Here is a 21,061-nt window from a genome sequence, read left to right as displayed (position 1 = left end):
CGGGGTAGAGTTCTCAACTCACGCTCCTGTAGAGCCGGGCCCTGTCTCTGGCACCGCTGCTTCCCCTTGGGTCCGGGGCTGAGGCGTGGCGCCGCTGTGTTAAACGCCGGAGGGCGGCCGAGGACCTGGGCACAGAAGCAGAAACCCTGGAACGAAGCCCCAGCTCTGCCACGGACCTCAAACTCCCGTTCCCTCTCCGAGCCTCGGCGAAACAAAGGGGCTGCCACGCCGCTGGCTGCGGGGACGCGCTCCACGGCACAGGTGGAGGAGCCACGCCCACTGGTGAGGGCGGCACAGACGGGGCCGAAGATGGGCAGTCACAGCACATGGGCATTTACTCAAGAGTATCCAAATGGCGGAAAAAGAGAGAGCCGCTGTTTCACCCCGAGGCGAGAGTGTGCGCCAGGGGAGCTGGGAGGAGGCACATCGTTGCATGTCCACCTGCCCTTTCCCACAGCCCCGCAAGGCCCCAATGGCCTTCTCGGGTGTAAGAGAGACAGATTTTTCAGTGAGCCAGTCCCCTAAAGAAAAGCTCACTGCTGTGTCTGGTCCTAGCAGCAGGCCCGTGGTCTGCTCCAGGATGGACAGAACTCTGGCAGTGGAGGAACCACAAAGGCAGGTTAGCAGAAGCCTCGAGAAGACCTCGGAGTAGGCACAGTTTGTCCTCCACATGGCAGGGCCCGCGGCACTGGCCCTGCCTCCCTGCACCCCCATCAGCATTGCCCAGTCTGCAAAACCGAAACCCACCCCCATGCCCCCGCCCTTCAGCCCAGAAAGCCCCCATCACCTCTCCAGTGAGCCTGTGCGCTCACTCCAAGTCACCGCCCAGGTGCGGTCCCCTCCCCATGCAGTAGTTAGAGCCCTCCCAGAGCCTCTCTGGGCCCATCCCCATCATGGCTCTTCCCACTGGCGGCCCTGGTATGGGTCCCCCTCTAGACAGGGGGCTCTGGGGAGCAGGGCCCGAGTCTCATTCAGCCTTGCGTCATTGGTCCCCGGCATGTAGAAAGAGATCAATACATATTTCCTGAAGCATGGGTGGGAGGAACCTTCCCCTAACTACAGTCACATTGGAAGGGATCTGCTAAAAGCATCCATGTGAAGATGAAAAGCTGTCGAATTCCAGGGATGATTAAATAAGGGACAGATACATGAGCACGAGGGACTGATAGTGACACTGACCACAGACTGATGAGGGAAAATGCATTTTATTTTATTTTATTATTATTATTATTATTTTTGAGACAGAGTCTCTCTTTGTTTCCCAGGCTAGAGTGAGTGCCATGGCGTCAGCCTAGCTCAGAGCAACCTCAAACTCCTGGGCTCAAGCGATCCTTCTGCCTCAGCCTCCGGAGTAGCTGGGACTACAGGCATGCGCCACCATGCCCGGCTAATTTTTTATATATATATCAGTTGGCCAATTAATTTGTTTCTATTTATAGTAGAGACGGGGTCTCGCTCTTGCTCAGGTTGGTTTCGAACTCCTGAGCTCAAAGGATCTGCCCACCTCGGCCTCCCAGAGTGCTAGGATTACAGGCGTGAGCCACCGTGCCAGGCTGGAAAATGCATATTAGCTGGGATCCCTTGCAGCGGCGCTCAAACGTCATCACGCCGCCGGCAGGGAGTTGTCCCTGCAGGAGGCCAGCCCCCGCACACCCTCCGCACAGCCCATCAGCCCCTCGCCAGTGGCAGGCCAGACACCGGGCCAGCTGTGTTGTCCTGTTCAGTCCTTACAGTGACTCCATCGGGCGGCTATTCTCATCATCCCCATTTCCCAGATAAAGAAGCGGAGACACAAAGAAGGTAAGTAACTTGTCCAGAGACGCAGGACTACTGTGTCGCAGAGCAGGAACTCGCGAGCCCACGTGCTGATCACCCAGCTCGGGGCCTTTCTACGACCCGTCAGAGCCGTCCTTGCGGATAGGCCTCTGCAGGGTGACGTAGGAGGTCAGGGTCCCAGCCTGCTCAGAGGCTCGGGCTTCCAGGCGGACTCACCCAAGTCAGCAGCAGAGCACGTGTGAAGGCCGCGCGGTGGGCACGCAGGCGGCAGCCGTGTGCGTGCCCGTGCATGCCTGTGCACGTGTGCCCGTGCTCACATTTGCTTGCCGGCAGGGGCATGGGGTGTGTGTGTGTGTGCGCGCGAGTGATGTGTGTGCTGGGGCCAAGGAGAGGGGGGTGGCAATTAGGAGAAGGTGATCGATGTGGAGGCTCCTCACATGGTCGGCACATGGTAAATATTTGTAGAATCGAATTGAAATGCTAAAGAGAGTGCTCTACACATGGGAGGTGCTGTTTCCACTATCATCTCCAAAGCACAGGCCTTAGGAAAAGAGGGGCAGGTGGAGAGTTGGTGACAGCCGGCCTTCTTTCACCTCCAGACCACACCTCACTGCCTCCCTTGCAGGGACAGCCTCTCTCTGGGCGACTTTCCTCCTGAGCTGGCTGAAGCAGGGATCTTGTCATCGATGAGGATGGCAGTGACAATGACAGCGGAGACTAACATGTAAGGGGCCCTCCACCTGGGCTAGCTCTGTGCTAAGTGCTCTGTATCCATTACCCCTCCCAGAGCAGCCAACAAGGTGGATACCACTGGTATTCCCCACGTGCAGGGGAGAAAAGTGAGGCTCAGAGGGGTTGACAACGAGCACACGCACCTCTGTGTTAAGAACAACTAAGGGACCGGGCTGTACCTTTCCTGCCGTGCGCAACCCGAGTCCTCCTGCACAGTGCGGGCACACGACAGGTTAACAGGCGGGCAGGGCCATGCAACAGACTGAAGGGCGCAAAGCAACAGGCCCCAGAGCCGGTCAGCCCTGCACTGGGCACGTCATCTCCCTCTACCTCGATTTCCTCACTGGCACAGTGGGGACGGACGGTCACTGCATCAGAGGGTTGCTGTGATGAGAGGACACCTGTCAAATGCCCTGCACGGAGCGAGCACCAGATAGGCGAGTCGTTACTGTAAACGTGCCGTGTTTTTACTTGAACCTAATACTCACTCCTTCTCTCACCAAGTAATGAAATTAGACTCCGAGAGTTGATGCAAATTTAGGAATTATCCAGTCCAACTCCCTCAGGTAATAGCTAAGAAAAGTGAGGCCCAAAGCACAGGCACAAGGTGACACATGTCCTAAGTGGCAGGGCCCAGGTCAAACAGACTTTCTCCTCCCAGACAGACACCTCCGCCTGCCCAGACTGGCCCTGCTGGGGCTACGGCTGCTCTCCTAGAGCTGGCCTGAAGGGGAAGGAGAGGCGGGCAGGGTGCCCCCCAAAGCCCCAGCCTCTAGAATTGGGGTGGCAAGAAAGCCTGGAGGGGCTGCCACACCCTTCATGGCAGACACCTGCCAAGGAGGCCAGAGAATGGGGCTGTCCTCAGGGGGCGCCAGCTGACCGGGATCATGGGGACAGTGTGCTGTTCCTTAGGGCCCAGAGGCCCGGAGCCCCCACCTTTTATCTCACAGAGAAGAGCCCTTCTTCTCCCTGCTCGCCCATCCCTGCTCCAGTGAAGGCCACTCCTATGGGCCTCAAAATTTTGAGAGCCACCGACCGGGACACAGAAAGAGATCTTGGGCCCGGGACTGGCCCCAGCCCTCTGCCCTGCCCCTGCGGCCCCTCCGAGGCCTTTGCCCTCCTCCTCGGCCAGGCAGTCTCCCCTGCAACCCGCGCACACTGAGAGCCGGCAGAACACCCATGTCAACGCGCCTCCTCCCTGGAGGTCTAAGGCCTTAAAATTTAATAGTCTCTCAAATGCTGTAACGCTAAAGGGGGCTTTTATGGACTCAACAGGGATAATATTATGAAGGGGCGTTAGCCACCTAAAGTGGGCTGCTCACAGTGGGGGACCGCCTGCCCGCAGCCCCTCACACACACTTCGGGGGCCCTGAGGGGTCACCCCTGCCGCAAGGGCCACTGGCCCCACACTCCTAGTCCCTCAGCCAGCGGCTCTCCTGCCTCTGGCAAGGTTATAGCGAAACGGCCGCACTGCAAGCCGGCCCTGCGGGAGGCTGCCCCCCCCCCCGCCCCCCACCACCCTACTGGAGCAGCAAGAGGAGTTGGGGGGTCCTGGGGAATATCTCGGTGATGAACGAGCAGGCAATTGAAAGCCCCATCGTGTCCATGGGGAGCGGATGGGGAGGAGGGGAAGTCTTGCCGCCCCCCGCCCAGCCTCAGAGGTGTGGGTGGCTGGGGGGAGAAGGGGGGTGGGGGAGGGAGGGATAGGAAGGGTGTGAGGTCAGCAGGTGGGCAGGGGGGCCTGGCTGTCACCCACAGATGGACACGGCTTCTGGGGCCCAGGTCTGGAGGACTCAGCACAGGAGGAGCAGGGACCACGAGGTGGGCTGGGGGCGGAGCCATCGGTGTTTCCTGAGTCACTCAGTGTCTTCTCTTGTCTTCTGCTGATCCCCTTCGTCTGTCCTGCCCTTCCTGCCCTCTCAGTGTGTCCCTGCCCGTCCTGCCTGCTCTCTTCCCCCTCTTCCCCTCCCTCAACCCCTGGCCCCTTTCTCCCTGAGCTTGGTGCGTCCTGCGAGGCAGGCACTCTGCCCGGTCTTCAGGAGGTGTGGGCGGCCCCCAAAATAAGCAAAATACTAAACAACACTAAGTGAAAGACGCCGGCTGCTTTGCCAACAGACACACACACCCCTACCCCAGACACACACGCACACACAGTCACACTTGCCCAGACACATGTGTGTGCAAACACAGGCGCGCACACACATATTTTCTTCATTACCTCCTTTAATACTGTCTTCTTTCCATCTTAAGTTCAATGTTGTTTTTTGTCTCTTTTCGACCCTCCCCCTCCGCTTCCCTTCAATTTATTCCAGCTGTGAAAACCTTTTTCCCATCTCCTCTGTCACCCCGGCAGATAGGTGAGTGGCAGCCAGAGGAGTCCACTGCGCAGCCACCGTGGGTAATCGATGCCAGATGGCGAGCTGGCCCCGGCCCAGCCCCAGGCAGGGCTCCCGCGCCCACTCCGGCAGCCCAGCGCGAAGGGCGCTGCAGCCAGCCCGGGCCTGGTGGGATCAGGGGCCACACGCTCAGGGGACACGGTGGGGAGGGCTGGGCCCAGGGTCTGCAGAGGATAAGGATGCAGCAGCCCCTTGGAGGAAGGCCCAGGGTCGCCCGGCAGGGCTGCCGGGTTGCGGTGAAGAAGCCAGGGCGGCCCAGAGCAGAGATGCTGACAGCAGGGCCTTCCCTTGGCGCCTTGTCAGCCATTTTATTTCCAGCTGCGGCTATTTGTAAGTGTGTATTTGGTAAAATGTAAAACGCCAATTATACCACTCCAGAATTGTGCCTTACTAATGATAGTGAAACCAGCTCACCAATATTGTGCATTTTAGGTACTTTCTGAGTCATTGCACATGGATTTATTCCTTCATGTAATTTTCACAACAATACTGTGACGTAGGGACTATAATTGTCCCCCTTTTACAGAGAGGACAAAAGAGGTCTAGAGCATCTAATTGGCCTGTCTAGAAAATGGTGGTACTAAGATTTGAGCCACCAACCATACGAGGCTCTCAGAAAAGACTTAATAATCTTTAAAATGCAGAACTAGAAGGAGCATGGTTCAAACCCCGTCTTTCCTAAAGGAGAGACCGAAGTCCAGAGAGGGGAAGTGGCTTGCCCAAGGACACACAGGGAGTTGGACCAGGAGCAGGGCTGCATCCCAGGGCTCCTGGTTCCTGTTCAAAGCCCTTCACACAACACCACGCTTCTGACTTCCGTCCCCACAACCTCGGCCACGAGCCAGGCGCCCTGGAGGAGGTGTCTTTTGCAGGGCTGGGAGCAAGGAGAGGACCCCTGGGTGGGTAGACAGACAGGAGGAAGCATTTCAGTGGGAGCCCCCCAACCAAGGACCACTGTGTGCAGAAGGCTACACCAAGGCAGGGCTGGCAGACAGCATGGACCATGTCTATACTGCATGCTGCATGCCGGCACTGGGATCACCCAGGGGACTCAGAGACAAACTGTGCCCTCAAGGAGCAAGCAAAAAAGAAAACAACAACAACAACAAAAAACAGGGCAAGGGAGATAGAGTCAGGGAGGGGCAATATGCTTTTTTATTTATAGCAACAAGGTGATGCTTGAGCAGACTCCTGAAGGAAAGCAGGGAGGGATCCACATAGACATCTGGGGTAAGAGTGTCAGCAGGGGGCATAGCAAGTGCAAAGGCCCTGAGGCAGGCGTGTAGTTAGCCTGCTAATGTGTCCAGAGTGCAGGGGGCAGAGGAGAGAACTATGGGAGACATGTTGGAGAAGGGGGCAGATCATGTAGGGCTATTGTAAGGGCCTGGCCTTTACTCCCAGCACAATGGGAACCTCTGAGGGGTTCTGAACAGAAGGCTGGCATGGTCTGACTTTGGTCTTAAAGGGTCCTTTTGCTGCTCTGTGGAGAGAGTACACCGTAGGGGGCAGGAGGGAAGGAGGGAGACCAGCGAGGCAGCCGCCGGAGCCCTCTCAGTGGGAGTGGGTGAAGGCTGGGGCCAGGGTCCAGCAGTGGCGGGGTGAGAAGTCATGGGGTTCTGGGTGTATTTTGAAAGTAGAACCAACATGTTTTCCTGGGAGTTGGGTTGGGGTGTGGGAGAAAGAGAGCAGTCAAGTGCGACTCCAGTTTTTTTGGCCTGAGCAACCGGAAGGATGGAGTTGCCTTTCCTGAAGTCGGAAGACTACCGAAGGAGCAGGTCTGGGGACAGACCAGGTTCACCTGAACATTGAACTCGCTGAGCCTGAGGTGGCCGTTCTCAGTGCCATGATGAGTCGTGGAGACTGAGGCACCAGGAACCGTCGGTAAGACTGATCCTGTCTTCATTCAAAATTGTGGTATTTTGTTCATGAATTTTTTTGCATTAGTTTTCTTTTTCTTTTCTTTTTTTTTTCTTTTTTTTTTTTGAGACAGAGTCTCACTTTGTTGCCCAGGCTAGAGTGAGTGCCGTGGCATCAGTCTAGCTCACAGCAACCTCAAACTCCTGGGCTCAAGCAATCCTACTGCCTCAGCCTCCTGAGTAGCTGGGACTACAGGCATGTGCCACCATGCCCGGCTAATTTTTTGTATATATATTTTCAGTTGGTCAATTAATTTCTTTCTATTTTTAGTAGAGATGGGGTCTCACTCAGGCTGGTTTTGAACTCCTGACCTCAAGCAATCCGCCCGCCTCAGCCTCCCAGAGTGCTAGGATTACAGGCGTGAGCCACCACGACTGGCTAATTTTTATTTTTCTAAAGAATGTTGCATCAAAATATGATTTACCTTGGTTACTGAGATTTTGGCACCCCCTTAAATTTTGCACCCTAGTCGTGGCCCTGCCTGTCACAGACAGCCACGTGGAACGCGGGGGTTGGGCTGACCGCTCAGTTCGGGGCCATTCTCGCTGTCCCCAGAGAGCCAGTGGTCTTCCGAGTGGGATCTGAGGCAGGGATGTGAGCTGAGAGAGGTCACAGCCGGGAGGTCCTGGATGGGGAACGTGGGCCAGGAGAGGGCCCCCTGCGGACGTGCGCCTGGGTGACCTAGAAGCAGCCAGGAGGGTGTGAGCCCAGCAGCCCGCTGCACCCCACCCGGGCCCCGTGATGGATGGCATCTGTCTTCTGCTTTATTAAACTCATGCAGCAGTTCAGCCCTGGATTTGCAAACGGCTTAATAAGCATTTGGAAGGGATCGGGGGAGGGAGGCCGGGATTTCAGGGGGTTACCAAGACCCAGACAGGAAACGGCCTTCACCCTGAGTGGGCCCCAGGAGGGAGTCAGGTGTTCGGGTGGGCGACTGGGGGGAGTATTTGGTTTCACAGAAGGCACTCGGGGCCCCAGAGGGTGAGGAGCACACCCCCGCCCCCAGCACCGCTGTGACCGCACTCTGGGAGTCCACCGCCCCTAGAGGGGTGGTCTAGGCATTGTGGAGGGCAAGGGGGTGTAGGGACTGGCCAAGGCTGGGGAGAACAGATCTGGGGAGAGAAGAGGCTGTCCCTGGGTCTAGAAGTTCCCAACTACAGAGGACAGAGGGATACACAAAACAGGTACACCAATGCCCCCAGCCAGCCCCCGGCACTCTCTCCCATTTGTGAACTTCGACAAACTCCATAGCATGGGCCGTTGGTCTGGAACCTTCTGTAGAGCACCTGGCATTGGCACTGACTTGGGGGTACCAGGTGCCCCTTCTCTCTGAATAAGGTTGGAAACTCCCGGTGGGGGGCGGGGATGGGTACACTGAAGTCATCTCTCCACGCAGGCAACTTGGGCCCCACTCACTCAGCGTCCTGTGAGAGCCAGTCCCTGGGCTTGCCAGAGCAGATCGCGAGCACCGTTTCCCAGCTCCCAGCTCCCAGCTCCCAGCGCAGTGAGTGCCACGCTGGTAGCTTGAAGTTGGCCGTGCTGGGAGCATTTACAGCATGGAAACTGGCGGACGCCTTTTTCCCTCCTGGAAGGCCAGCTGCAGAGCATTTCCCAGCACACGCTGCCTCACCTGCGCCTCCACCAGCAGAAACCACAAGCCCCTCGAGGTCCACAAAAATCCACTTTTCTTCCTGAAAAAACTGTGAAGCTCCTTCTGGACAGGGGAGATTGGGACTGTGTGTCTCTTATTAATGAGGCCAGTCTTAGTCACCACTGCCAGGAGGAAAGGCAATGATGATTGAGACTCAGCTATCTAGGTTCAAGTCATGGCTCCACCATTTAATAGTTTATAATTTAAAATATTCTTCAGGCTGGGTGCAGTGGCTCACACATGTAATCCCAGGACTTTGGGAGGCTGAGGTGGAAGGATCACTTGAGACCAGGAATTCGAGACCAGGCTGGACAACATAGTGAGAACCCATCTCTATGAAAAATAACATAATTAGCCAGGTGTGGTGGCACCTGCCTATAGTCTCAGCTACTTAGAAGGCAGGAGGATCACTTGAGCCCAAGAGTTTGAGGTTACAGTGAGCTATGATTGCACCACTGTACTCTAGCCTGGGCGACAGAGCAAGACCCTGTCTTTAAAATAAATAAATAAATAAAATGCTCCTTGGTCAGCAATTGGAGGGATTTTTCTGAGATTTTAAAAGAAATAATATTCGAAAGATGTTGTGGACCAGGGCCCGCAAACCATAAGTAGCCAATAGATGTTCTTTCTTACTCTGGGTCTCTGGTGGTGCTAAATACCTCATCCTAACTTGAGTCTCACAACCACCCTTATGGGAAACACCATTGTTATTCCCATTTTGTAGATGGGCAAAGAAGGGTTTACATGTATTAGGTTTCTTATCTGAAATGACATAGTGGCAGAGCTGGGATTTAAAACCAGGACTGTCTGGGTCTCGCAGCCTGGCTGCCTCACTGCCCTGCCATTGGACCTTTCCATCATAGGGATTGGGTTGGGAGTCATGGCAACAGTGGAAGTAGCCCTTGGTTTTCCTACTGGCTCCATCTGGCCACCAACAGAGGGATCCTCTTTCTGTATGGCCCCCAAAGAAGCCTCCTGGGAGCCCCATCCCCCAGCGCATCCTCTCCACACCTGCTCGTGCCTATCAGACAGTCCTTCCCAGGCTGGGGGCCACCTTCTCAAGGCATCTGCATTTCCCACTGGCGTTTCCTATCTGCCTCTCATCTAGCACTAAGCTAGTCCCTGGGCCAGTTTCCCAGTCTGTCTCTTTCCCTCCTGCTGCCTGGGCTCTGTCTCCACTCCTAGTCCCCCAAGGCTATGCAAATGCCCACTCCAGACCGCCTGACTCTGCAAGGGGCCCAAGGCCAGGGTCAGCAGAGCACGGTTCAGGAAGGTCAAGGGTCCAGCAGCCTTCTCGCAACTTTCCTTCTGGGCCTCCTTTCTTTTTTGCCTGCCTCTTGCCAAATTCACTTTCTGGTCTTCCTTTTTCTCCTTCCATTTCCTTTCCTCTCCTCATCCTTGTTTGTCACTTCGGTGTCTCCTTCTTCATGTCTCTGTCCCCCATCTCTCTGTCTGCCTTTGTCTCCCTCTGGGTCAGTCTGTTTGGTATCAAGTGTGTATGTGTGTTTCTCTGTCTCTTTGTTCTTTGTCAATGTCTGTGTGTCTGTCTCTCCCTCTCTCTCCCGGGTGTGTGTGTGTGCGTGTGTCCCTGTACCTAAGAATCTAACTCTGCCTCCATGCCTTTCCTGTTCTCTGTGTGTGTGTGTGTGTGTGTGTGTGTGTGTGTGTGTGTCTGTCTGTCTGTCTGTCTGTCTGTCTGTCTGCCACTGACTCCGTGTGTCTGTCTTGAGGTTGTCTCCCAGGGTCTCGCTCCGGCTCCGGCAGCATTCGTTCGTCAGGGCTGCACTCTGGAGGCTCCCGGAGGAGACCCCCACTCACCCCTCCCAAAGTTCACTGCCTTGTCAAACGGAGCTAATCTCCTGCGGGAGGAAAAAGCCTCATTCAAACTGGGGTGGGGGGGCAGAGGGGGAAGGGGAGGTCTCCTTGGCTGCAGCCTGAAAACACCCCGGCCCATAATACCCCTTTTGTTCTAGGCTGGTGGGAGGGGGTGGGCGGTGGAATGAAAGAAGGGGGATATTAAAGGAGCAGGTGAAAGACATGTGTCTTCAGCAGCCATAGATAAGCGCTTACTCCCTTCTCATCTGACTGAGGCCTATTATCTTCCCGCCACAGTCATTACTATTAATATTAAACACCCCCAAGCCAGCTTGAAAACAACCTGAACAGGCTGCCTCCAGCCCATCCAGTTCCAAGGGGAAGACCCTGCCCGACACCTCCTCCCACAGCGTCTGGCCCCCAACCCAGTCTCCCAGCCCCCCCCAGCCCCCTGAACTTCCCTGTGAACTTCAGCCCCCAAACCCCCTCCTTCCCCTCCCCCAGCCTCACCCCACACCCTCTCTGATCACCAACCCTTTCTCTCTTTAGTGGACCCCTTATTTCATATTTCTGGGGATCTCTGTACCCCAGCCTTCTTCTCTCCGCCCCTCAGTATAGCCTGGGGTGGGAGATAGAAGCATGGAGAGGTTTATTCCTGACTTTGACATCTGACAGAATTGGATTTGCATTCTGATGCTCCATTCACAGGCTGGGTAACCACGTGCAAGTTCCATAATCCTCTGAGCCTCAGTTTCTCATCTCTAAAATGGGAGCAAACTATAGTCCCTAGGACATAGGGTTGTTTCAAGGATTATATGAAAGAATGAGTGAAACAGCTCTTAGTACATGCCAGATGCCACTCCGTAAACAATAGTGGTAACTTGTTGCCTGGACAAAGAGCAGCTAGGGGAGCAGGTCTCTACACTGGTCCCTTCATTAGGCCATCACTGGGTCACTCTGCCAACTTTTGAGTTGAGCACCAGAGGGACAGAGGTGGAGAAAACGATTCTTGCCTCTGAGACTTCACAAACTGGTGGCATCAAGAGATATATAAACAGGTAAGTGCATCACTGCAGTGCTGGGTCACATATACCACAAGAGAAGTTAATACAAAGGGCTTTGGAAGGTCCCCCTCGGTGGGTGATGTTCCACCAGCAAAGGAGTAATTGCCTATGCTGTATCTACAAGGTGGTGAAGCCATCTAGCACCATGCCCATGTCTATGGTTACAGCTCCCAAGAGCAAGGAGCAAGGCATAAGGCTTCCACTGAGAGCAGTAGATGCTTCGCTGGGGACCATGTGTGGGGTCCCCTTCCCAGGCTCCCAGGGCCCTGGATCAGCAGGGCTGGCCTGAGGAGCCTGCAGACAGAGGAAGGAGAGAGAGATGAGAGCTGACATTTACAAAGCGTCTTCCTTGGAGCCAGGCACTGGGCTGTGTGTGTCAGCATTAGGTCACTTACTCCTTGTCACCACCTCTCTGCTAAGCAGCCACCATTGCACCCACTTCACAGGGGGGCAAACAGGCTCAGAGAGAGGATGCGAGTTTCCTAAGACCACACTACTAGAAAACGGCAGAGCAAGATTTTAAGCTGCATCTCTCTGGCTCCAAAATCCACATTATTTCCATTTCTAGTATGTCTCAAACTTTCCAACTCCGGCTCCATCCCCACCCAAGCAACCTTAACATCAGAGGAGCTTAAACAAATATACATGGAGTAGGAGGGGAGACTCAATAAGGAAGACAGCCTGCTACAAGTCCAAAATTTTTTGACATTTTATATCTTATCTTAGACACCTATAAATTTTACTTTGGAGTAAATTTAGAATAAATTTTATGGAGTAAAATTTGAATTTTACTCCATAATATATCATGTGTTATAATGTTTTAAAATGTCGGCCAGGCGCGGTGGCTCACGCCTGTAATCCTAGCACTCTGGGAGGCCCAGGCGGGCAGATTGCTCAAGGTCAGGAGTTCAAAACCAGCCTGAGCAAGAGCAAGACCCCGTCTCTACTATAAAAATAGAAAGAAATTAATTGGCCAACTAATATATATAGAAAAAAATAGCCGGGCATGGTGGTGTATGCCTGTAGTCCCAGCTACTTGGGAGGCTGAGGCAGGAGGATTGCTTGAGCCCAGGAGATTGAGGTTGCTGTGAGCTAGGCTGACGCCACAGCACTCACTCTAGCCTGGGCAACAAAGCGAGACTCTGTCTCAAAAAAAAAAAAAAAAAAAAAAATATATATATATATATATATATATATATATAATGTTTTAAAATGTCATTAAAAAGTGTCCCCCCCAAAATCTCAAACTAAAATTGAAGCTCCAAGAAGGTGTGCTAAGTTTATCCTATTGCTTCCTCTGCCAGGGGTGGGGGTAAGGGGAGTTTGTTGTTTGTGGGCAGCCTTGTCTACTTTTGGCGATGGTAACCCTGGGCTGCCAGTCACTATTCCCTGGCTTCTGGTCTCAGAGGGAGCCAATGAGCTAGGCCTAACCAATCATTAAAACAGAATTTTCTTAGCCACCTGATTTGTCCAAGAGGTGGGCACATGACCCAAGCTAGGTCAGTGGGAGTCTTCCCCTAGGATTTTATAGACAGAGGGTGTTAGGGATGGCAAATGCTCTTTCCTCTGAGATGTGACCATGAAATTGATGCCATGCTCTTCTACTTCCCTCTCCCTGCCCTCCAGTGAGTGAAAGAAGAAGCCCTGATCTTCCTTCCCCTCCCCACTTCCCCACTGCCATTGAGAGGAAGCTCAGCTGCCGGACACAAAAACAAAAAAATGAGGCTACCATACACCAAAAAACATAGCCAAGTTATGGATTGTATCAAGAAAGAATGCAAGAGGGAAAACCGAAAGTATTTTCAGTAGTCTCTAAACTTTGCCCCTCACCCTCATGCACATGTGTGCACGTACACACACACACACACACACTCCTGTCCTTCCTGCATGTTTGAGCTGATAATGCCCTTCCTTTTGCTTAAAGGAGTTGGAGGTGAATTTGCATCACTTGCTCCCTGATCAATACCTGCTCACACGCTCAGTCCTACTCAATATCTCCCAGCTCCCAGCACACTACAGCCAAGAGAAGCAACAAGAACCCCACAGGCTTCTGAACTGGGGAAGCTCAAGTTACATGTGGGGTAGGTGTCATGGTCCTACAACCAGGAACCTCTCAGGGTCTCCCTCACAGAGCGTTGGGCTAGAAGGGACTTCAAGCAGAGGGATGACAGGGAATCTACCCCAACCAGCTCTCTGCTGTCTTCAAGGAAGCCTGACTCGGCCTCCTTGCTTGGAAACACATCCTAAGACCCCCTTTTCTGAGACATTACAGATCTTTCCAGCTGTAAGTCAAGCCTGTTTTACCTTGTCCTGTCCTAGTGGAAGCTGGACAATAGCCAGTCCCTCCTCTCCTTTTCCGTTCCTTCAGAGGGCCAACCCAAATTTCTCTTCACTCTTCTTTTGCCTTGGTAGTATAGGGTCATGCATGCCGTACGTACTATGTGTTGGCTAAGAGCTTGGTTTCTAGACAGACTGCCTGGAATCAATCCTGGCCCTGTCACTTACTAGCTGCGTGATTTGGGGCAAGATGCTTACCTTCTCTGTGCTTCATTCTCCTCATCTTCAAAATGGGAATGATTATACGAATGAGGGCATATAAAGTGCTTATAACCATTCCTGGCACATAGCAAGTGCTCAATGAATATTAGCTGCTATGATTATATGTTAATGCTCTGCGTGTGTGCGTGTATGTGTGTGTTCAGCCCCTACCCCATTTGACTAGGAGTTCCCTGAGGACGGGAAACATATCTTACTCATTTTGGAAGGCCCAGGGCCTTGAAGTACTTGGCATAAGAGAGGAAGCTCAAAAACATGTGTGTTGACCGAATGAATAGTGAATGAAGTGAATGAACAGCGAATGAATCTTCAGTCGAAGATGGGCTGGCTGAATACTGGGAGAAATTAAATCCTGATTCCTCTCCTTGGTCTCTTAATAGCCCCACATGGGTAGTTCTCAATTCCGCCTACACCTGAACCCAGAGCAGAGATTCACAGACAGAGGGGCTCTTGCAGCAGAGTAACAACTGAAGCAAAACCAGCCACCTCAACAATGTCCAAGGCTCTGTCACAACACCACATACACTGAGCGGTAGACAGGGCAAGGGTCACCCTTATCCCATTTTACAGATGAGCAAACTAAGGGTTAGAGCAATTATGTGACTTTTCTGAGAACAGACACAGCTAGCTAGCAGCCCAGCTGAGGCCAGAGCTGGGTCACCAGCCTTGGTTAGATCTCCGTCAATCACATTCCAGCAACCAGACGCTCCCCGTTGTGCCCTCCTGGCTGGGCCATGCAGCACCCAGCACAACGCCCTGGTCCATCATGGTCTAGGCAAGAACAGAAGAGTCCAACCACTAGATGACATATCTGGGTACTTAGGACTTCATCGTCCATAGGCCTTGATATCTGCACGGCCCAGTGGGGGGCTGTACAGAGGAAGGGGAAGCCCAGAGTCCAGGAGTGAAGGCGACTCCAGAGCACACAATGGCCCATTGTGCCCCCTGTGCCCCCTCCCCTTCTCCACCACACCTAGCACACAGCGTCCTGTTTACCTGCCTCCAGGACCTGGCTCCATCTCAGGTGCCACTCCAACTGGGCCCACGCACAGGCATTGCCAAACTTCTGCCCACAAGCCCTCGGCTTGGCAGGGCTGCGCCTCCTTGGGGATTCCCCCCAGCCTTTGTCCTACCCCCCAGTTCCTTCTACTCCAACACAGACGCCTCCTCCTGGCTCATACCACAGTACCTGGCACACAGTAGGGTCTCTGGAAATGATTTGTGACAACGATAACTGGTTCCTTGGTGACAATAATAACCTCCAGGCACATGGGCCTCTGTAAAGGGGTTCTCCCAGCTTCAGAGGTGGGAGATGGCATTGTGCAGGAGTTGGGTTTGGGGGATGAGTGCCAGCTAGACTTAGAAAAGGCTTCCTGTAGTCCCAGCTGTGTGGGAGGCTGAGGCAGGAGGACTGCTTGAGCCCAAGAGTTGGAGGCTGCAGTGATTTATGATCATGCCACTGCACTCCAGCCTGCATGGCAGAGCAAGACCCTGTCTCTTAAAAAAGAAAAGAAAAGGAAAGTCTTCCTTTTCTGTCGCCTTCCCTGAGCCTAGGATTTGGAGGGGAGGGATCTGGGGGAAGGGCAGTGTGGGAATACAGAGCCTGCCTGTCTCTGGGGACAGAAGACCCATATTAGGTGCTCTCTTGGTACAGCTGGGATGCCATTCTCCCACTCTCCCAGAAGTCAGAGGTCAAGGGTCAGGACACCACCAAAGCCCTCAGGGACAGACTCCCGGCCAAGGGGACAGATGGAGAGGCCTGGCTCCTCAAGCCTGGATTGTGTTTGGGGGTCAAGAAGCCACCAAGGTAGTGGCGGGAGGGGGCAGCTGCCCAGGAAAAAGTTGAGCATCACTTCACCCACATACTCTCCACACCCCGGACTGTGGCAGAGGAAGACGAGGAGGGAGGAAGATTGCTGAAGGGAGAAAGGAGAGGGCACTGCTGTGAAAAGCCAAGAGGCAGATGAGAAATGGCAGAACAGAAAACCACCCCTCCAGATGAGCAGGCCCCCCTCCAGCTGAAAGGAGAAGCAGACGTAAACCACAAAGGCTGTAGCGGGCCTGGAGGCCATCCAATCCAACCTGTTCATTTTACCTATGAGGAGGCCAAGGCCCAGAGAGGGGATATGTCTTGCCCAAGGACACACAGCAGTCAAGACTTGGCCCAAACCAGAGCCACAGAATGGTGGCTCCAGGCCAGAAGACATTCTTGGCTTCCTGCTGAGCAGAGAAAAGGGGGCTTCACAGGGTCCTGCTCTGCTTGACTTCCGGAGACGTGGGAGCAGGAAGAACCCCCATCGTGGCCCACCCAGCCCATGGCCAGGTATCAGAGCCAGGAGATGGCATGTTCAGGCCCAGCACCCACAGCACTGTCTACCTAGTGTCACTTGAGCCGTATTTTAGCCATCGATTTATTCCGCCACTTACTCTGTGTGCCCAGCACCGTGCTAGGCCCTCAGGTTGAGATGGGGGACAAGGGGAGGCGGGCAGGGAAGCTACAGGGTGATCCGTCCATACGCTTGAGAAGAAAGATAATTAAAGTGGATGTTCACTCAGAGATTGCCATGTGCCAGCTGCTCGCCCCATAGTTTCTAGGCAGTGACTATTGTCAGCCCCACTTTTCATATGACGAACCGAGGCTCAGAGAGACCAAGAGGCCCTAGACCCACAGCTGATGTGGCAGAGCAGGAAATCTGGCTTCTCCATCTGGCTCCGGAGACTCTGCTCTCAGCCATTAGACTGTACCACCCCCCGCCCACCGCCCCAGCCCAGCCCAGTGGGCTTTAAGAGCCAGGGTGATGAAGTTTCACCACCACCACCCTGTGACCTATCACACCCTCCTTCCATCCCAGCCAGGGCAAGTCAGTCCGTCCTCTGGGCACACCCTAAGCTTTTATAAATGCCATCTTTGGCCCCTTACTGTCTGCCTTGTCTTAGAATTCATTATTGGCATATCTGTCTCCCTACCAAGTTTGAGGACGGAAATGGTCTTTCATCATTTCCGAAGGCCCAGTGCCCAGCACGGCGTCTGGCACATGGCAGGTACCCAGTGACTGCTTATGGAAGGAGTGTCACTAGGTGATATGGACCCAGAAAATAAGACCCAACAGAGGCAGGAAAAGAATCAGGGAGGGGCAGGAAAAGAGTCTCATCCATGTCCAAATACCATGAGCCTAGCACACTGCCTAGCCTAAAATAGGTGCTGCTAAATGCCTGTTGGGGCAAGTACGGGCCATATGGAGGGTGCTCCAGATAGGAGGCTTCCATGAGCCCTGGGGGGATGGGCTCAGGAGGTTTGAGACTGCATCTGGATTGGGGCCAGAACTCAGGGCCCCTTCCTAAGAAGTTTGAGGCCCAGCCAGGCCACCATGAGAGCCGACAAAGAACTGGGGGTCAGGGTGCTCGGGCCTCTTTTAGGAGTACAGGCTGATCCTGACCACACTGCCAGGGCACAGAGTTGGGGGGCTGGGGGCGGGCTGGATCAGAGTGAAGAGGGGTGGGCAGGCTGGAGGTAGAACACATTTTCCAGCACCTTCTGTTGGCAGGTGTCTAAGGACAGCACCCTAGCCTGCAACCTTCACTGCTCCATTCCAGCAACAAGGGAGGGAGGGGAAGGACAAAAGGCTGTGTCCTGGGCTCCCAAGTTTAGGAGAGGAGCCCTGAAGACTAAGAGATGGACAGACAGCGGTGAGGAGAGAGAGAGAGACCCAGGAGGCCTCTGGGAAGGGAAGGGAAGGTTACTGAGGAAGGAAGTCTGCACTTGGGTCCAGCCCTGCCTCTGGCACCAGCCCCACTGGGCTAGGGTCCCAGGGATTTATTGACTAATCCTCAAATGATACACTCTCCCTGATTTATTCTCTCTCCCGCTTTGCGTTCTCACAAGATCCCATTGTCTCCGGACACCGCTGGCCCAGGGCCTCCACCTCGGGGCCTGCAGCCTCTCATCCACTTCCGGGGGTGGGAGGAATGGACGCTCTCTGCCGCCAAGCACCACGACCCTCCCCTGTCCTCTCCCGGCCCCAGGGTCAAGCTGCCAGGCCACCAGGCAGTGCCAGGTACGAGGACGGCAGCACCCAGCCAATCGGAGGAGAAGGCGGTGAGCGAGGCGACTGCCTGGAGCTGCGGGCGGTGGGGGCGTGGCTGCCGAGGAGGTGGGTGTCGGGTGCCGGGCAGGGCACAGAGCAAGGTCAGAGTCGAGGTTTTCGCCGACCCGAGTGGGCAGGGGTAGAGGGAATTCGTAAAAAGTTTCTTTCTTCTCTAATAGTCTTTTTTCCCAATCCAAAGGCTGGGGCGCGGGAGGGAGCGAAGACGGGCGGGGGCAGGGCAAGCCCTCCACCAGTGACACTTAATTCCCGGTCTGGACTGGGCCGGCGCTTGAAAGCAGCTAAATTAGCAAAACAGAAGTCAACTGTCGATTGCTTCATTGGAGGATTAAGTGTGATAAATGGGGGGTTTGTTCGCTCTCGCGTCCAGATGTTGTGTCTAAGTAAGGGGTTTTTTTTCAAAAAAAGTTTTTTTACATTCTTGGCCCAGGGCCCATATATATTTTGGATACTGCTGGGAGTATATAATATCATTGGAAAATGATGCGGTCTGCTAACCTTTTAAATAACATTTCCTCCCTCCTCTATTTTCTAATAGTTTGTTTTTCTTTCCATGTTTGCCTTTTATTGGGGGAAATTTTTTTTGGAAATTAATGAGGCTCAAGTTTGGAGACCAAAATGAGAGAGAGGGGAGAGAGAGGAGTGTGAGAGGTGGGGGGCTGTGGAATGAAGCTGGGGTCGGGGGAGGGCTGCTCTTTGTGTCTTTTAGAGCGTTCCTGGTTTGATTTTTCTTTCTTTCTTTCTTTCTTTTAATTTTCTCTGCCGAGGCTGCCCGCGGCCCTCCGGCGGGGCTGCGCGGTGGCGCACGGGCAGGACGCCCGGGACTCTCCGCCGCGCCCGGCGCCCGCCTTCCCCGCCCGGGCCGCGGGGCCGCGCGCCGCTGGCCTCCGGGAAGAACCTGCCATTCCCCCCGCTGCCCGGCCCGACGGGAGAGGGGGCGGGGTGGGGGCGCCTCCTTCCTGAGTGAAACCTACGGAATCCGGCAGGAATTCGGGCCTCCCAGATTTAAGAAAACAAACAAAGGAAAGATTGTCAGAGAGGGGCCGCCAAGAGCCGCGGGGCCGCCACACGGCCCTCGGCGCTCACCCCCGGGGCGCCCGGGGGCGGAAGGCGAGGCTGGGAGCTCCCCCGGGTGGTCCTCGGTGGGCTTCCCTGCCCGGGCTTTGGCTAACCTGGGGCTGAGCAGGCCCCGGGGCGCACGGGAGAGGAGGAGGCCGCCGGGGAGGCGGCCCAGGGGAGGGGGCCCGCAGGGATCGTTTGGGCATCCCCGTGCCTCTAGGCAAATCCCCGCAGAGCCCCACCCAGCACCCGCCTGCCGCCTCCAGGCGAATCCCCGTCTCCAAGTCCAGGTTTGGGGGTGAAGTCTCAAAGGCTCAGGCTCCTGTGGGAGTGAGGGCTCCTCCTCCGCGCAGTCCCCCAGCCAGGCCAGGCGTGGGTCACCGCGCGGGCGCGGGCGGACTCAGTCCCCGGCTTCGCCTCGGGCCTGGGACGAATTGCAGAGTGAGAATGGGGGGAGTGGGTGCTGTAAAACAAAAGAGGGGGACACCCGTAACGCAGCAGCCACGGAGGGGGGGGACATGCGGGTCTCATGTGCTCCACCACACAGGGTTCCCTGGCTGCGTCCACGTTCGTTTCCTTCACGTCGTCATGATTTGTCTTGAATTTTCCTGTGTGGGTCGGCCTGCCCCTGCTCCTCTACCGCCCCAGCTCTTTGCGTCTCTCCCGCTCTCTCGTCTCTGTCTCCTCCTGAGTCTGAGTACAGCTCAGTGTTCCTGGTTTTCTCTTTGAGAATGTCTCTGCCCCTTTCTGTCTGCCTCTCTTCGTGTGTGTCTCCCGGTCTCTGATCTCTGCGCCCCTGCCTATCTCTGTCGTCCTCGTCTTCCTCTCCCTCTCCCCCTCACCTCCGTCCTCCCCCCAGCCAGTCTCCCCACCCGCCCCCGCCCCAGGTAGCGCCGCGGGCGGGCGCCGGGCCAAGGCCGCCCTGGGCTGGGCCGAGCTGGCGCTGACAGAGCCTCGCGCCCGCGGCCCAATTAGCGCGCGGCGCGAGGGACGAGGCATCTGGAATTGCGCTGCGCTCACGGCCAAGGCCGATTGTTTAGTCTGCGCGGCGGGGCAGGCGGCCCGCGCGGTGGCCCCACATCTGGAGCCGCGGCCAGACGGCCCTGCTGGCGGCTGGCCGGGGTGCGTGTGCATTTTTAACTCTGGGATTTGCTGACAAGTTAAGAAGTCAGAAAGTCAGTGGCGGCGGGAACTGGCGAGGCGCACAGGGAAGGGAGGGGCAGGCGGAGGCTCGGGCGCTCGGGCAGCCGCGCAGACGCGCGCGGGGGCGCGCACAGCTGCTCGGCGCTTTGGCCCGGCGCGGCTTTCCCCAGCCCACCCCCACCCCCTACTGCCTGTTGACTTTTCTTTCAGGACTGCGCCCCTCCCCGCCTTTATCCTCTCCCACTTCTTCTTCCTCTTCATTAATTAAGTGGGCTGAATTATCCCGAAATCCCATACTCCCCAGCTGGCCGGAGCTCCTTGGAGGCCAGCCTCTAAGAGGGAAGCCCTGGAATCTCGGGGCTCCCACGCTCTGGAGGAAGCACACAGAGGGTCAGAGGAGGCCAGCGACTTGCCCAAAGTGGCTCAGCAGTCAAGCGGCAGCGCCAGGACCAGAGACCTACTCTCTTGACCCCTTATTAGGGCTTGGGCACAGCTCCAGGTCCCCCTCGGGGCTGGTCCCTGCTGATGAGCCTTCTCGCATTGTCATGAGAAGGAACATGAGTTCCTGCTCAGCCTCAAAAAACGTTTGTACTTTTGTACTCGCACTGGTTCATTTAGCAAGTCTGTGTAGCACAACGTGTGCCAGGCCTGCGCAACACAGCTGTAAACAAGACGGCCATATCCTGTGTCACGGCGATTGCATGTCAGCGGGTGAGACAGAGATGTGGGGGAGACAGAGTCTGCATAGTGAACAAATAAACCATCCAAAGGTACAGCTGAGGAACAGGAACAAAATAGTTAATGTTTATTGAGCAATTATTATGTGCCAGTCACCATTATATATATATT

At 55.2% G+C, this 21,061-nt stretch overlaps 1 protein-coding gene and 1 long non-coding RNA gene across 2 annotated transcripts in view; one reads left to right on the top strand and one right to left on the bottom strand.

Annotated features, from left to right (window-relative positions):
* Positions 1 to 21,061, bottom strand: part of LOC105869149 (triggering receptor expressed on myeloid cells 1) — a 298,495-nt gene that overhangs the window by 189,582 nt on the left and 87,852 nt on the right. The gene's annotated exons all lie outside the window — the stretch shown is intronic.
* The window catches only part of LOC142870982 (uncharacterized), a 28,333-nt gene continuing 25,041 nt past the window's right edge, over positions 17,770 to 21,061 (top strand). The window contains exon 1 of the long non-coding RNA XR_012919330.1: positions 17,770 to 18,058. This is a non-coding gene — a long non-coding RNA (uncharacterized LOC142870982). The remainder of the gene's footprint in view (positions 18,059 to 21,061) is intronic.

Source organism: Microcebus murinus, chromosome 5, assembly GCF_040939455.1.
Source record: "Microcebus murinus isolate Inina chromosome 5, M.murinus_Inina_mat1.0, whole genome shotgun sequence".
In the NCBI taxonomy this organism is placed as follows: Eukaryota; Metazoa; Chordata; class Mammalia; order Primates; family Cheirogaleidae; genus Microcebus; species Microcebus murinus.
Note: the sequence above shows the minus strand (reverse complement) of the source record. Positions and strands in the feature narration are given on the sequence as shown.